This window comes from Macrobrachium nipponense, chromosome 41, assembly GCF_015104395.2.
Source record: "Macrobrachium nipponense isolate FS-2020 chromosome 41, ASM1510439v2, whole genome shotgun sequence".
In the NCBI taxonomy this organism is placed as follows: domain Eukaryota; kingdom Metazoa; phylum Arthropoda; class Malacostraca; order Decapoda; family Palaemonidae; genus Macrobrachium; species Macrobrachium nipponense.
In genome coordinates this window covers 5283465-5299870 of record NC_061102.1, presented here as the reverse complement: position 1 = coordinate 5299870, position 16406 = coordinate 5283465, and the positions used below count along the sequence as shown (strand labels likewise).

Here is a 16406-nt window from a genome sequence, read left to right as displayed (position 1 = left end):
TACCTTTATCGAAGAATGCTGTTGCTTTCTTTCTAAGGGACACCATTCGGGAGGCTCATTCATCTTTCCAGAAGACTGATTTGAGCCTCTTCCGAGTAAAAGCGCACGAAGTACGAGCCGTCGCTACCTCTCTTGCCTTCCAAAAGAACATGTCAATCAAGGACATCCTTGATTGCACCTTTTGGAGGAGTAACTCCGTCTTCGCCTCACATTACCTAAGGGATGAGAACGATTTTATGACGATTGTAATGCACTGGGGCCATACGTTTCTGCGGACACAGTATTGGGGTCCGGAAGTAGCTCTTTCCCTATCCCTTAGTTAGGTTTAAGTTAGGTTGTTGTGTTTTTAGGTTGTGGTGAGTCTTATGTGAAGATCTCCCATCCTTTAGTTAGTTTTAAGGGGTTTTGTGAATAGTTGGTCAGGTGGTGGTCAGTTGCTTCGTTGCCTCATTTGTATGGCCTCGATGATCTTGTCACGCTGAGGTCTCGCACCCGTTGACAGATCATCCAGAGCGCACCAGCACTACAGGTCTCCACCTGGCTGGCAACTCTGTGATTAAGCAAAAGCAGCCTTACGTGACGGTAATCACATAGTCTACTTTGCAAACAGGTAAGGAACCAAGATGTATATCATCTACTTAATTTAAGTTTCCTAAAAAATCCTATTCTGTCTCTTCCCACCATCTGAAGGTGGGATTCAGCTATATATATATCTGTCAGGTAAGTGGCATGAACAAAATGTTATTGTATTATACAATTAAGTTTGTTCATACTTACCTGGCAGATATATATAATTAAAGTGCCCGCCCTCCTCCCCTCAGGAGACAGAGACATTAATAAAAATATGAATAGAAATGGGAATGGTTCCTGATATCCGCCTCCCAGCGGCGGGGGAATGGGTACTACCACCTGGCCGCCCACTGCGTGTGCCGCGAGTTTTGAAATTTCTGTCGGACGTCAGAAAATACAGCTATATATATATCTGCCAGGTAAGTATGAACAAACTTAATTGTATAATAACAATAACATATTTTGTAATTTTTGTATTACTGTCCTTTTATTTTTCTTCCTCTTTATAGGCTTTTCATTAGGATCAGCTTTTTCTAACTGTATTATGTTCGGTCTAAACAATACAGTCTCTGTTCACCTAGACACGTCTCTTTTCAGAAATAAGACTAATTCCGTGATTCTACTTGAATAGTCATTAAAACTAATTGAACTCTAATTGGTCCTTGGCTTACTGCAGCAGCTGGTGGCCATCATCCTTCAGTTATGTTTGAAGTGAGTTCTCATCATTCCCTTCTGTTTTGAGCACTTTCTGGTTGAATTCCTGTCTAGTGTAGATCATTACTGTCCTTTCTTCAATGATTGTTTGGGTCTATCTACTAGTCTCTTTATTGATCCTGATGGTTTAGTCAAAAGGACTCTATTAATCTTTTTAAAACTTTATAGCATTTATTTTAGTCACTTTAGGTCACTTTGTCACTCTTGTGCTGTATTTACTATTTGGTTTTTACTCTAAATACCTCATGAGGTTTGTTGCTAATTATTTTCCATGTTTAGCATCCATTTAGGGACTTTAGTTATTTGGTTATGACTACCTTGTACCTTGTATTAATTTCAGTAGTATACGTTTCAAGCTAGATATAGTACACTACTGCAGTGGATTTGCACCATAATGAACTTATCCTGGTTTCTTATTTATGTTGGTTCTCATGCAAGAAAATTCTTTGAAATTTTCTTAAAGTATAGTATATATGCTAATTATTATGAGTTATAGCATTCGTGTACTTTATTCATAAAACAAAGATTTCATTTGTGCATTAAACAACTGTACTTTACATGAAGTGCTGTCACCTTGTGCTGTTTCAGGGAAATATCTTTAGACATGTTGCTGGTTCATATTTCGGTTGTACTGTACTTGGAATGTGATGCTTTTACCAAAAGGAATATGATACAGTAGTAAATCAAAGCCAGTTTTTAATAAAATGAATGGGGTTTAGGCTTTATTTATTGTATATCCATGTGTACAAAGAATGTGTATAAAAAACTAGTCATTTTAGTCTTTGTATATTAGAAAGAATTATAATATATAATAGAGTCTGTATTTTAGAAAGAATCATTATAACAGATACTGTGTATATTAGAAATTGTTGTAACTTTGACAAACCTGTAATAACTTTATTTGTTGTGACTGTCATCGTGTAAGAGGGTGTCACATGAGTTCATTCTTCTAGCAATTTTTTTCATGTTGCTGCATGGAAGCTATTACTGGAAGCAAAACTGAAGTTTTACATAATGGTCATCTTGCCTGTGAAGATTGGCACTTTCATTGATGATGGAGGGGGTAAAGCTGTTTAATATCTCCCTTCAGTTTACACATTACAAATGGAATTAACGCTATTGAAGAATGAGTAACCTGTATTGTAAGAAAATTATTGACAACTCACTCACCTTTTGAATTCATTATGCTGAAAGCAGTGGCTTGCGTGACATCGCTAAAACAAGTATGGTAGTATTTTTTAAATGAAAAATGACAATGTCCAAAATTGCATTTTCCTAAACCTATACAAACGAGTCCTTTTACAATAGGAAGGTACTAGCGGCAGCTGGATAGGTCGTAAGCTTTCGAACAAGGGGTTCGGTAGTTAACTGCTTGTCCGACAGGCGCGCAGCGCGCGACTGGGAGGTAAACAAATCACTTTTGCTTTTTGGCCCAAGCAAAAACTGCAGAGTGAGGGGTGGCATGAGTGGTGGGGCTATGTGTAAAAGGACCTCAGTTTGTATAGTTAGGAAAAATGCAATTTTATGCACACTTACCTGGCAGGTATATATATAGCTTATCCTCTTGACGCACTGGCAGAATTTCAAAACTCGCGGCAACCGCTAGTACACTGGTAGTTCAGGTGATGGCCACCCCGCTCACCCGTGGCGCTGGTACTTGGAACTATTCCCGTTTTCCTCAGATTTTCTCTGCCAGCCGAACCGGCAACATCGTTGTTGGTTCTCTGTTGGAATTTCCTGCTCGTTATCTGACTTTTGGATATTGGTATCGTATTCAACGAAGTTAGAGTGGCAATCGCAATTGATTTGAAATTTGTCTAGTAGTCTGATTCAGGAAGTATGTTTAGAGTTTGTGTGAAAGAAGGGTGTAGGTGAGACTGCCGAAATCATCGGTAGATCCACATACTATTTGTAAGAAGTGTCGTGAGTTTGTATGTACGTGGACAATAGTGTAATGAATGTCAGTGTCCTGAATGAGAAAGAGTGGAAGGCTCTTATGAAGTATGTGGAGAGATTGGAAAAGATCGGGTTAGAAGATCTGTATCTAGGAGTGAAAGATCGGGATCTTCGAGTAAACAAACCTTTGGATGATTCTTTTGCATGTGTCTTCTCCACTCATTCACATGTAGATGTAGCACCCTTTTCCCAGGTTTCTCCTGCTCCAGTTGCTGTATCTGAGGATACTACGGATCCACAAATAGTGAAAGTGTTCGCTGCCCTTGCGTCCATGGGAGACCAAATTAAACGGTTAACGGACAAAGTGGAAGTGTTTGGTGACAGTGTTGTGGAGGGGGCGTCTGATCGTCTCTCTCGTGCTCCTAGAAACCTAGACCACCTCTGTCAAGCTCCCAGACCAAGGGAGAAGGCATGTCGACAGTCGAAGGGAGGCGAGAGGGGTTGACTTGCGATCAGTCTCCCTTCAGGCAGTCCTGTTGAGACGTCCCAGGCTGCTGCAGTACGCCATAGAAAAGGCGATACTAAGGGAAGTGCCGTTATTCTTCGGATAGTTCGGCCTCGGGAAGGAGCAGGCGATTCGCGAGGTATCGCGTCCTCTCAAGAGGTCATACTGTCCGTCCTCTTCACAGGAGGATAGGGCTTTCGACCAGGAGGGGTGGAGTAGCCCTGAGGTTTTTTCATCGGAGGATGAAGAGATGATCCCTATCAAAAGGAAGAGGATTTCAACGTCGGTTTGGAAGTTCGCTCGCGCCTCGTGTGAGCCCGTCCCGTGCGTCCTCGATCTCCTCATTCATCAGGAGTCTCGTAAGGAGGCGGGGACGAAGGAGGTGCTGCGGGATATGCAGCAGAGATTGGCAGTATTGTGCAATCATGGGAGAAGCCCGAACAACCTTCGGTTAGACGTAAGGACTCGTCTCTCCCGGTTAAGTCCTCCAAGAGGACGCAGGACGTACAACGCGATCCAGGACGCAGTGCGTCCTGTAAGAAGGACGAAGTTCAGGACGCAGGACGCAAGAGGAGAAGTGATGGACGCAGCGTGGACGCATACGTGCAGGAGGACGCAGGACGCAAGCGGCAGCAAGTCAAAACATTGTCTCGACAAGGAAGAGAGGAGTTTTTGGAGGGGGAGTCAGTGCCGCATTCGCTTTCTAAACAGCAGCTGCATAAGGACTCTGATTTGGAGAATCAGCAGGATCTTGGTTTTCAAGATATTTCTTCGCAGGAGGAAGAATTTGCGGAGAGTACGGAAGAGGACAAGACGGAAGCGCCTTCTTCGGATTACAAGAGGCTAACAGAGTGCCTTCTTTCTCTGTTTGAAGGAGATTTTCAACCTTCAGGCCCGCCATCACCTTTGTCGCAATTTTCAAAGACGAAGAAGCCAAGAAATCGTCGTTTTTGAAAATGACTTTGTCCATTTCGGCCAAGAAAGCCCTTCAACGAGTAAATGAATGGTTGAAGGAGAAGAAAGAGTCGGGCAAGACTTCGTTTGTTTTTCCTCCTGGCCAAGTTGGCTTCGAAGTCTGGTGTTTGGTATGCTACGGGGGGAAAGTCTTGGCCTGGGAGTACCTGCCTCCTCCCAGGAGACTTTTCCAACATAGTGGATAGCTCTCGTAGACATGCTTTGCATTCAGCCAAAGTGTGGTGGACTTCTTCGGAGTTCGACCATTTACTCAAAGGGATCTTTAGGACTTTTGAGGTATTTAATTTTCTTGACTGGTCGTTGGGGGCCCTGGCTCGGACTTCGGAGATGGAAGAGTCGTCAGTATCCGAGTTGTCGAGAAGCATCATGTCCTGTATAGATAAAGCCTTGAGAGATGGAGCTAATGAATTGGCTTCAATATTCACAGCAGGCGTCTTGAAGAAAAGGCATCTCTTATGCTCGTTCGCTGCTAAAGGAGTGTCGAACGCGCAAAAGTCGGAGTTGATGTTCCTCTCCCCTGTCAGGACAGCTCTTCCCTCAAGAGATCATTTAAGGACATATCTCTCTCCCTCACTCGAAGGCTACCCAAGATCTTCTTACGTCATCTGTGAGGAAGTATTTACCTTCTAAGGTCATGAAGAAGACTACGAAAGATACGAAGACAGCACAGCAGCCCTTTCGGGGTAGGACTTTCTCCCGACCAGCATTTAGAGGGAAAAGAGTTCCAGCCAAAAGAGGTGCTAAAACTTCAACGAAACAATGAGTCAAAAGTCCTCCAGACTTGTGTAGGGGCCAGACTTTTGGACTTCTGGGAAGTCTGGCAAAACAAAGGAGCGGATCCTTGGTCCGTAAAGGTAGCGAAGGAAGGGTACAAGATCCCTTTCTCAAGAAACCACCTCTCGCTACAGCTCCGAGAGCCCTAGGGGCTCACTACAATCGATTTAGAGAAGAGAGAGGCTCTTTGGCATCAGGTCGTCACCATGATGGAAAAAGGGGCAATAGAACCGGTTCTGGATTGCGAATCCCCAGGTTTTTACAACCGTCTGTTTCTAGTACCGAAATCATCAGGAGGTTGGAGGCCGGTACTGGACGTAAGCCAGCTAAACTTGTTCGTAGAAAAGACCAAGTTTACGATGGAGACGAACGATTCAGTACTGGCAGCGGTACGACCAGGCGACTGGATGGTAACACTGGACCTTCAGGATGCGTACTTCCATATTCCAATTCATCCAAGGTCCAGGAAATATCTGAGATTCGTGATCCAGGGAAGGATTTATCAATTCAAAGCCCTGTGTTTCGGGCTGTGCACGGCGCCTCAAATTTTTACAAGAATGATGTCGAATGTGGCGAGTGGCTTCATTTGGCAGGAGTCAGAGTCTCTCTACCTCGACGATTGGCTCATAAGAGCACAATCAAAACAGCAATGTCTGGAGGACACGAATGTAACATTGGATTTAACCCAGCAACTGGGTCTGATGGTGAACCTGGAAAAGTCACGACTGATCCCATCTCAGGAAATAGTTTATTTGGGGATTCGGATATCCTCAGTGACTTTTCGGGCTTTTCCGTCACCCGAAAGCAGACCATGTGTATACGGAAAGTGCAAGAATTCCTATTGAAAGACCAATGCTCAGCGAGAGAGTGGATGAGCCCTGCTGGGGACACTCTCTTCGTTAGAGCGGTTCATTTCACTAGGGAGACTTCACATGAGGCCCCTTACAGTTCTTTCTGAACGAAGTCTGGCCAAGAAAGATCGCAACCAGATTCCTTCCGGTTTCCAATTCCTCCAAAGATAAAGGAGGAACTAAAGTGGTGGCTAGTTCCGGAGAGGTTGTCAGAGGGTACGTCACTCCAGCAGAAGAACCCAGACCGGATATTATTTTCCGACGCGTCAGACGCAGGCTTGGGGAGCGACGCTGGGCCCTCGGAAGGAGTCAGGCCTTTGGAGCGAAGAAGAAAAGGCATGGCACATAAACAGGAAGGAACTGATGGCGATCTTCTTGGCTATGAAAGCGTTCAGACCGTGGATCAGCGGCAAAAGTAGTGCAGATCAACGCGGACAATACCACAGCTCTGGCGTATATACGGAAACAAGGAGGAACTCACTCGTTGTCACTTTGCAACCTGGCGAAGGAGATTCTTCTTTGGTCGCAGGAAGAAAAAACGTCAGCCCTGCTCACCAGATTCATTCAGGGAGAGAAGAACGTCAGGGCGGATCTGTTGAGCAGGGACGGACAAGTGCTTTCCACGGAGTGGATGTTGCATCGTCAAGTATGCCAGAGACTGTGGAAGCTTTGGGGCACTCCAGTAGTGGATCTTTTCGCTACCGCGGCGACGAAGAGGTTACCGAACTACTGTTCTCCGATCCCGGACCCTCTTGCAGTCGCAGTCGATGCCTTCCTACTAGATTGGACGGGGCTAGATGCGTTACGCTTTTCCCCCGTTCAAGATTTTAGGAAAAGTAATGAAGAAATTCAGGGAAAGTCGAGGAACAAGGCTCACCCTGATAGCCCCATACTGGCCGGCCCAAACGTGGTTCACAGAGGTACTGGAATGGACAGTAGATTCCCCGAGAGTCTACCCACGAGAGTAGATCTTCTCAAACAACCCCACTTCGACAGGTTCCACAAGAACACCCTCGCTCTGGGTCTGACTGCGTTCAGACTATCGAAAGACTTGTCAGAGCGAGGGGGTTTTCTAGAGAAGCAGCGAAGGCAGTGGCAAGAGCACGAAGACCATCGACTATCAAAGTGTACCAGGCGAAGTGGGACAACTTCCGTAGATGGTGCAAGAATCGGAAGATTTCTTCATCCAGTACCTCTGTGACTCAGATTGCAGATTTCCTGCTATACCTGAAGAAAGAACTAGGTTTGGCTAATCAGACGATTAGAGGCTATAAGTGTATGTTGTCTGCAGTGTTTAGACACAGAGGTTTAAACCGTCCAATGACGCAGATCTTAGAGATCTCCTCAGATCGTTTGATACAAAGAAGGATCGACGGTGCAGAACCCCTTCTTGGAATTTGGACGTCGTTCTCAAATTCTTGGAAACGGATAAGTTCGAACCTATGGGCAGTGCACCGTTGCGAGAACTAACTAAGAAAACTATTTTCTTAGTAGCTTTAGCTACAGCTAAAAGGATTAGCGAGCTGCAAGCTATTGACAAGCAAATAGGTTGGAAACACAACAAAGCAGTTTGTTCGTTTCAACAGGAGTTCTTAGCAAAGAATGAGAATCCTTCGCATCCATGGCCAAGATCATTTGAGATTGAAGGACTGGCTGATCTGGTAGGTCAAGAGCAAGAAAGGGTTCTTTGCCCAGTAAGAGCCTTACGGTTTTACGTAGAAAGAACAAGAAGCATTAGGGGAACTTCATGTTCTCTGTGGTGCTCTGTTAAAGATCCTACTAGACCTATGTCTAAAAACGCAATGGCTTTCTTTGTAAGAGAAGTCATTAAAGATGCTCATTTGCTTTGTCAAGAAGAATGCTTCGGTGTAATTAAAGTTAAAGCGCATGAGGTGAGAGCAGTAGCTACGTCCTTAGCATTCAGAAAAAAATTTAGCCCTCAAGGACATTATAGATTCAACGTATTGGAGGACAAACTCTGTGTTTGCCTCGCATTACCTTAGAGACGTGAAGACAACTTTTGATAATTGTCAAACGTTAGGCCCGTATGTATCCTCAGGTACAGTACTGGGCAAAGGAGTTTCCACCCCATAACCTAATAACATGCTAGGTTTTATTTTAATTAGGTTATAGTGTTTTTATGGTTGTCTGAGGAGGTTAAAGACCAACTCAGTCTGGTGATTAGTGTGTATTATATGTGTGTGTGGTTCAGGTGACTAACTTTCCTAGCATGAATGCCCGTGGTGAATGAGGGCTAGGGTTCTCTGTCAACGAATTGGTCACGTCCAGTTGTCAGGCCCTTATTGTTAGCTTTCTCAACAAACAGGTCACGTCCTAGTTGAGAGCTACTAAGGTTTAGCAGGCTAAGAGGCAGGACCTACGAAGTCAGCTACCTTAGCAGGTAAGGAACATAATACATAGTTCTAAAAATTTTTGGTTAAATTTTTGAATTATGACGATGTTGCTGTCTATGACCCACCTCCAAATGTGTCAATCAGCTATATATATACCTGCCAGGTAAGTGTCATGCATAAAAATGGTATTGTTATGATACAATAAAGTTTTATGCATACTTACCTGGCAGGTATATATAATTAAATTCCCACCCTCCTCCCCTCAGGAGACAGGGTTCAGAGAAAATCTGAGGAAAACGGGAATAGTTCCAAGTACCAGCGCCACGGGAGCGGGGTGGCCATCACCTGAACTACCAGTGTACTAGCGGTTGCCGCGAGTTTTGAAATTCTGCCAGTGCGTCAAGAGGATAAGCTATATATATACCTGCCAGGTAAGTATGCATAAAACTTTATTGTATCATAACAATACCATTTTTGGACAAATTGTCATTTGTTCCGACACGGCATACAAACCTTCGGTCCTTTTACAATAGGAAGACTCACTTCTTGGTGGGTGGAATCTGAGTCTTTTGTGAACAGACTGGTGTTCGCCCAACCTTGGAAGCCTCCCTGGTCGTAAGAGCGAGGGAGGGATCCAAGCCTCTGTCCGATTGATCGGGGTGTGCACCGCAGGATCAATGGTCAGACCTCTGGACCGAGTACTAAGAGAGAGGCATGCGTATCTCTTCGTACCAGCAATGTAAGAACTTGTTCCTGTACAGGAGCAAATATAAAGTCATGGGTTTGACTCTTGTAGGCATCCACTTCCCCCCCTTGTAGAAGGAAGTGGTGGATATTCTGCTCCTATCCCTAGTGAAAGGATAGGATGGGGCTCTGTCATATAGCTCACCTGCATCTCGTCCTCATCCAGCGTAGTGACGACCGTGGCCCTCTGCCCACAGGTAGAGGGGGAGGAAAAGATGGGAAGAGAGAGCCAGTCACTCACTCACTCACACATCCATCCACACAGTCACACCAGGACTCGATGCTGTTCAGCCTGCGAGGGTCTGGGTTAGCTACACAACTTGTTGAGCAGCCACCACGGGTCCCAAGGAAAAGGTATCCAAGGACCTGTGGGCAATATCCCGAGGTAGAAGGACGTAAGGTAGTCTGGTTAGACCAGACCCCTGCCTTCAGGACCTGCGCCACGGAGAAGTTCTTACGAAACGCCAACGAGGGGCCAATACTTCTGACTCGTGAGCTCTCGGACGGGACGTACGGATGTCGTCACTACCATCAGCCTCATACGCCCTCCTGATGACCTCACGCAGCCAGAATGAAAGAGTGTTCTTGGATACTTCTTTCTTGGTGACCCTGGTGCTAACGAAGAGGCGTCGACACTCAGGCCTGAGGTGTCGAGTTCTCTTCAGATAGCGCCGTAGCGCCCTCACAGGACAAAGCAGCATCTCATCCGCATCATTATCGGTGAAGTCCAATAGGGAGGGAATCGTGAATGACTCGAACCTGTCGTCAGGGATCGACGGTTTCTGAGTCTTCGCAACGAAGTTCGGGAGACGAAATCGAGCGTCACGGATCCCCATCCCCTGGAGTGTCGTACATCATAGGAAAGACCATGAAGTTCCCCTACTCTCTTCGCCGATGCCAGGGCCAGCAAGAAGAGGGTCTTGAGGGTCAGATCCCTGTCTGACGACTCTCGGAGTGGCTCGAACGGCGTTCGAGTCAGACTCCTAAGGACGAGAGTCACATCCCACGCAGGGGGCCTGAGTTCCCTAGGGTGGGCAAGACCTTTCGAAGCTCCTCATAAGCAAGGAGATCTCGAACAGTTCGAGATGTCCAATCCCCTCAGTTTCAGGACGAGCGCCAAGGCGGCTCTGTATCCTTTGACTGTGGGACTGAGAGGAGCTTCTCTCGGCGAAGAAAAACGAGGAAATCCGCTATCTGCTGAAGAGTGGCTCTGAGAGGAGATAGACCCCGTCTACGACACCAACCACAGAAGATGGCCCACTTCCCCTGGTACACAGCTCAGAGGACTGACGGACGTTTCCAGCCATCTCTGTTGCTGCGCTACGAGAAAAGCCTCTCGTTCGCAAGAGATGGTGGATAACAGCCAGCCGTGAAGACCGTAGGGACTGGACTGCTCGGTGGCCACCGCTCGACGTGTGGCTGGGCGAGAAGGTTGTGCCAAGGGGGAATCTCTCTCGGTTCTCCTGCGAGAAGAGCCAGCAGGTCCGGATACCAAATGGCCTGTGGCCATTTGGGAGCCACCAGGATCATCCTGAGATTCGGGGTGACCAGCGCTCGACTGATCACCTTGCGAATCAGGCTGAACGGGGGAAAGGCATAGGCGAAGAGGTTTGTCCCACAGGTGTTGAAGAGCGTCCTCTGCAGCTGCCCATGGGTCCGGCACGGCCGAGAAGAAACACCTGGAGCTTCCTGTTGTGCCGGGTGGCGAACAGATTCCACGACTGGTCGCCCCCACAGGTCGAAGAGCCTTTCCGCCACGTCCTGGTGTAGAGACCATTCGGTCCCTATCACCTGATCCCGACGGCTGAGCGTGTCTGCTACTACATTCCTCTTCCCTGGAATGTAGCGTGCCGACAGCTCTATTGAGTGTGCCTGGGCCCACTCGTGCACCTGCCGAGTCAACTGGTACAACGGGAGAGACACTAGGCCCCCCTGTTTGTTGACGTAAGCCACCACCGTGGTGTTGTCGCACATCAACACCACTGAGTGTCCCATCAAGCGGTCCTGGAACTCTTGGAGAGCGAGGAACGCTGCCTTGAGTTCCAGTACATTGATGTGAAGGTGCTTGTCGTTCTCGTCCCACACTCCTGAAGTCAGCAACTCCTCCAGGTGTGCGCCCCATCCCTCGGTCGATGCGTCTGAGAACAGCTGCATGTCCGGGGGGGGAGTGCGCAGTGGCACTCCTCTTAAGAGGTTCCTGTCGTCCAGCCACCAGGCTAGGTCCTGCCTCACCTCCTGTGTCAGTGACACTGGAAAGCTTGGGGGATCCGTCGCCTGCGACCAACTCTCCTTTAGTCTCCACTGAAGAGACCGCAGGTGAAGACGCCCGTGAGGGACTAACTTCTCGAGTGACGACAGGTGTCCGATCACGACTTGCCATCGCTGAGCTACCTGTTCCTGCCGAGACAGGAACTGGTTGGCTGCCTCCCTGAATCTGCTGATCCGCGAGTCTGCGGGGAAGACTCGCCCTGCTACCGTGTCGATCAGCATACCCAGGTACTTCATCCTCTGCTTGGGCTCGAGATCGGACTTTTCGAAGTTCACAACGATCCCCAGATCGCGACAGAACTCGAGCAGTCGATCCCTGTCCTGTAGCAACTGCGAGCGGGAGCTCGCCAGGACTAACCAATCGTCGAGATACCTCATCAGACGTATCCCGTGCGAATGGGCCCAAGCAGACACCAGAGTGAACACTCGCGTGAACACCTGTGGGGCGGTTGAGAGACCGAAGCAAAGTGCCCTGAACTGGTACACCGTCCCGTCGAGGATGAAGCGGAGGTACTATCTGGAGGACTGATGAATGGGTATTTGGAAATACGCATCCTTCAAGTCCACTGAAAGCATGAAATCGTTCTCCCTGATGGAGTCGAGCACTGAGCGTGCCGTCTCCATCGTGAACCAGGTCTGGCGAACAAACCGGTTCAGGGGAGAGAGATCTATCACCGGGCGCCAGCCTCCCGTAGACTTTCCACCAGGAAGAGTCGACTGTAAAAGCCCGGTGACTGATCCGTGACGATCTCTACAGCGTCTCTTGCTCAGCATGGTCTTGATCTCCTGTCTCAGTGCTACGTCCTTCGATGACCCTGGAACGTACGACTGCTGTTGGACGGGTTGGAGGTGAGGGGTGGCCGAGATTCGAAGGGTAATAGATATCCCTCCCGAAGGACATCTACAATCCAGGTTCTCGGCGCCGTAGCGCTGCCAAGTTGCCCAATGGCTGGCCAGGCACCCCCCCACTTCCGGCAGCAGGTGAGGGGAACGCCGTCCCTAGCGTTTCCCCCCTTTCTTCGACTTTTTCCCAGAGCCTCCACGGGAGGAGGAGGGCTGGGAGGAGGGCTGGTTACGGCTCCCCTTGCTAGAAGTTGAAGAAGACAGAGTCATTCCCCGGGGCTTCGACGCAGCAACCGTCTTAGCCGCCGAGGAAGCGCTAGCCGAGCTCTTAGACTTGGCCGCAGTCCGAGGCTGCCCAGAAGCCTTCGAGACTGCCTGGTGAACCAGACGGTCACTGTCGTCAGTGCGCCGTCTGTCCACCGCAGCGTCCACCATCTCTCCTGGGAAGAGAGACGTGGAACTCCGTAAAGGTCCGTTGCGAAGTCCCAACGCCGCCTCACGCCCGGCCGCCCTGGAAACCCGAGTAAGGACAGCGTCCCTTCGTCGGAGAACCAGGTTGGCCCACAGGTTCACCGTCTGGTGGGCAAGGAAGGAGATGGCTCTTCCCCCAGACTGGCAAAGTCTCCTGAAGGCCGAGTCATCTTCGGGGGAAATTCCCCCGGAGTTGGCTGCGACCTTAGATACTGTGAGGGACCACAGATCTAGCCAGGAGACGGCCTGGAAAGCTGCCATGGCGGTAGATTCCAGGCCGAGTGCCTCTTGCTGCGAGAACCACAGGTTCTCGGACAGGAGCTGTTGCAGAGACACACCCGGAGTCAGCCTGGCTAACTCCGGGTTCACCTGTTTGGGCGGCATCGGGTCTTCAGATGGCACGTAAAACCGCCGCTGTCGCAGCAGAGGAGGTGGAAGCAGCTTGCTCGACCTGCCAGACTTGAGCGAACCGTCTTGTCCGGAGACAAGCGATTCAACCTGGTCCAGCACTGAGTCCGCAAGCTCAGAACGCGGCAAACCCACCGTCGGTCTGGGTTCCCTCTTCGGGCAACCAGAACGACTCGAGCCGGGACGTGGGCTCGGATGGTGGGAGCGGCGATCCTTCCCCGAGGTCGTTGTGCTGACGAATCAGCGCAATAACCTCGGCAAAGTTCCTCTGGATCTCAGGAGTGACTGCGTCCTGACGGAGTCGGACCGTTCCAGTCCCTCAAACAGGAGCACCTCCCGAGACCCTCCTCCCTCAAGGAGAGGAGCAGCGACAGACCCCTCTCGGTCTCCTCCAACCACCTGTGCGTACGACCTGGCTGGTCCGAGAACCGAGCCTGGTACGTACGACGACGTGGTGGGATCCTGAGGGGCGCACCCCTCACGATCACTCCTCAATACCTCGCCCCTCCCGGTGTAACCCAAGGAGGTTGAAGGTATGGGAGAGGAAGACCTGACGCTCCTCCTCGCTCGCTGGCAGAACCAGCGGGCTTGGAGGGCTGCAGGCGATCGCCAAACCAACCCGCGGTGGCGATCGAGCTGCAGACCTAGTCGAGCCGTCTCGCTGTGGAGAACGGCTGGACCGAGAACAGCGGCCCCGGTCTCGTGTGTCAGAGGAGCTGGTGCTGGTCGCCGTAACCCGATCGCTCTCTGTGAGAGCGACGGTCAGGCGACCGGCGAGCTCCACTGTCACGGTGAAGATCGGTGCGTATCCTCACGTGCGTCAGTTCGCTGGTACCAGCCGTGGCTGGTGCCGGCGAACGGGGGGACCTCTTCCCAGCCTCAGCCCGTGGCCGGTCATGGACCGGTTCACGTCGCCCGGGTAGCCAGCTGCTCGCCGCGAGAGCGAGAGCGAGAGCTGGTCTGGTGAGAGTCGCGTGAGCGGCTGTCACCAGTCTTCCGCTCCGTGCCGTGAACCTGACGCTGAGCGGACTCAGAGGTCTGGTTCCTGGCTGCACGGTCGCTGGTAGGCGACCGTACACTCGGTACCTCTCGCGAACGAGCGGCCGAGCCGGACCCTGCTGCTGTGGCCGAACCACTGACAGCAGGTGAGGAAGTGCCGGTGTTAGCCGGCACCCCTCTGGTCCCCGTAGTCTTCTTCCTTGCGGGAGAAGAGACGGGTCCTGCCCCCGAAGGAGCAGGGTGACCAGCGGAAGAAACCAACCCCCCGTCTCACCAGCGAGACGGGCCCTTAGAAGTTCCCGAAGGAGACTTCTTAGGGGGGGGGGAGGCGACCTTCTTCTTCTTCGGCGGGGGAGCCTTAGAAGAAGAAGGGGAAGAGGCGGCAGACGACGACGACGACGAAGAAGACGATGAAGACGACGACGACACCTTCCTCCTCTTCTTCTTCTTCTTCGTCAACCTTCTCAGGACCGACGTCAGATCTGTCATCCAGGACGGAGCCGGGGCTGCTGTTGCCGAAGCAACAGGGCCCGGACGCACCTGTCCGAACAGATCAGCATCGGGAGCAGCGGCGCCAGGAACAGGAACAACATCAGCAGGTGCGAGCATCACAGGAACGGCAGAAGAGACAGCAGGAGCAGGTACAGGAACGGCAGCGGTGGTCACGGCAGGTACGGCAGACTGTGTAGGCGGTCCAGATGGGCGAACCAGCGGCACAGACGTCCTAGGTACCGGTGGGAGGTCCAGGGGCGAGCTCTTCGGGCACACGAACAAGTCCGGTCGCGGCAGCACGGGCAAACTCCCAGGTAGGCGGCAATCACACTCCCCCGAGTTACGGCGACTGGCCCCTGCACCGATGTAGTGGGTGTCACAGAGACCGCGTGCTGGGTGTACACCAGGTGAGGAGGTGAAGCGTAGCCGGGTGTTGTAAGGGTCGTGGTGGTGGTCGTGACCGTTGCATGGGTGACCGCCACGGAGCCAGCGAGATGGTAGAGCAGCCCCTGGACACTCGGCACGCCCTGCAGCCCCAACGATGCCCACACCTGTCCGAGGTCATCCTTCGCGGCAACCGCACCTGAGGAGGCAAAAGTCGGGTGATTAGAGGGATCCTCTACCCGCTCGCGCGAAGACGAACGGATAGAGGACCCAGAGTACAACTCTACGTCAGGGTATCTAGCGCCCTCCTCCACACTCGACAAGTCAGGAGAGGAGAAGGACCTAGACACCCCCCCCGAAGGGGAAGGCGCGAGACGTGGAAGTTGAGCGGGCGGCAGGAAAGAAGACGAAGTGTCCGTCACCAAAGGAGTCGCGGGAGAGCTTTCCGACGACTCCTTTGCAGGCCTTCGCTTCTTCCTGCCCTCATACAAAGTCCACTGCGCCTCCGACCAATCATTACACACATCACAAGGCTCGGCTCGGGTGCATTCGCGCCCCCGACACCGAGCACACAAAATATGAGGGTCAATCTCCGGGAACGATCGGAACTTCCCGCATTTACGCCCTTCGATACCCGGGCATAGTCTCCGTGGGGTAGCGAGGCGAGGAGATTCCATCATTAGTTAATTGTAGCAATTAATATGAAAAGAGAGAATGATTGTACTTACAATAACTCTTTCATACACAATTACAACCAAATACTCAGAAAGCAAACGACGAGAAGCGGGCAGAGAGCGTCGAACACACACGTCCACTCGCTGTGAGGCCGAAAGCAAAAGTGATTTGTTTACCTCCCAGTCGCGCGCGCGCGCCTGTCGGACAAGCAGTTAACTACCGAACCCCTTGTTCGAAAGCTTACGACCTATCCAGCTGCCGCTAGTACCTTCCTATTGTAAAAGGACCGAAGGTTTGTATGCCGTGTCGGAACAACTATGTAGACTGATGAGTTTACTTTTAGAGCTGTGATACCCTGTACTGTATATCTATGCTGTTCATCTATTTGTAATATAGTGAATTACGTCACAAATTCAGTTGCTAAAATTTCAGATAAAAGTAGTTTATGTTACTTGAAGTTTTAAGATTGTGTCTTTAACTGTT

The 16406-nt window shown here is 50.3% G+C and overlaps 2 protein-coding genes across 2 annotated transcripts in view; both read left to right on the top strand.

Annotated features, from left to right (window-relative positions):
* Positions 1-1299, top strand: part of LOC135212457 (PXMP2/4 family protein 4-like) — a 28252-nt gene extending 26953 nt beyond the window's left edge. The window contains exon 5 of the mRNA XM_064245858.1: positions 1168-1299. The gene's annotated coding sequence lies outside the window, so the exon portion shown is untranslated. The remainder of the gene's footprint in view (positions 1-1167) is intronic.
* LOC135212453 (uncharacterized) overlaps positions 1168-16406 on the top strand; it is a 60001-nt gene continuing 44762 nt past the window's right edge. Inside the window, exon 1 of the mRNA XM_064245852.1 lies at positions 1168-1281. The gene's annotated coding sequence lies outside the window, so the exon portion shown is untranslated. The remainder of the gene's footprint in view (positions 1282-16406) is intronic.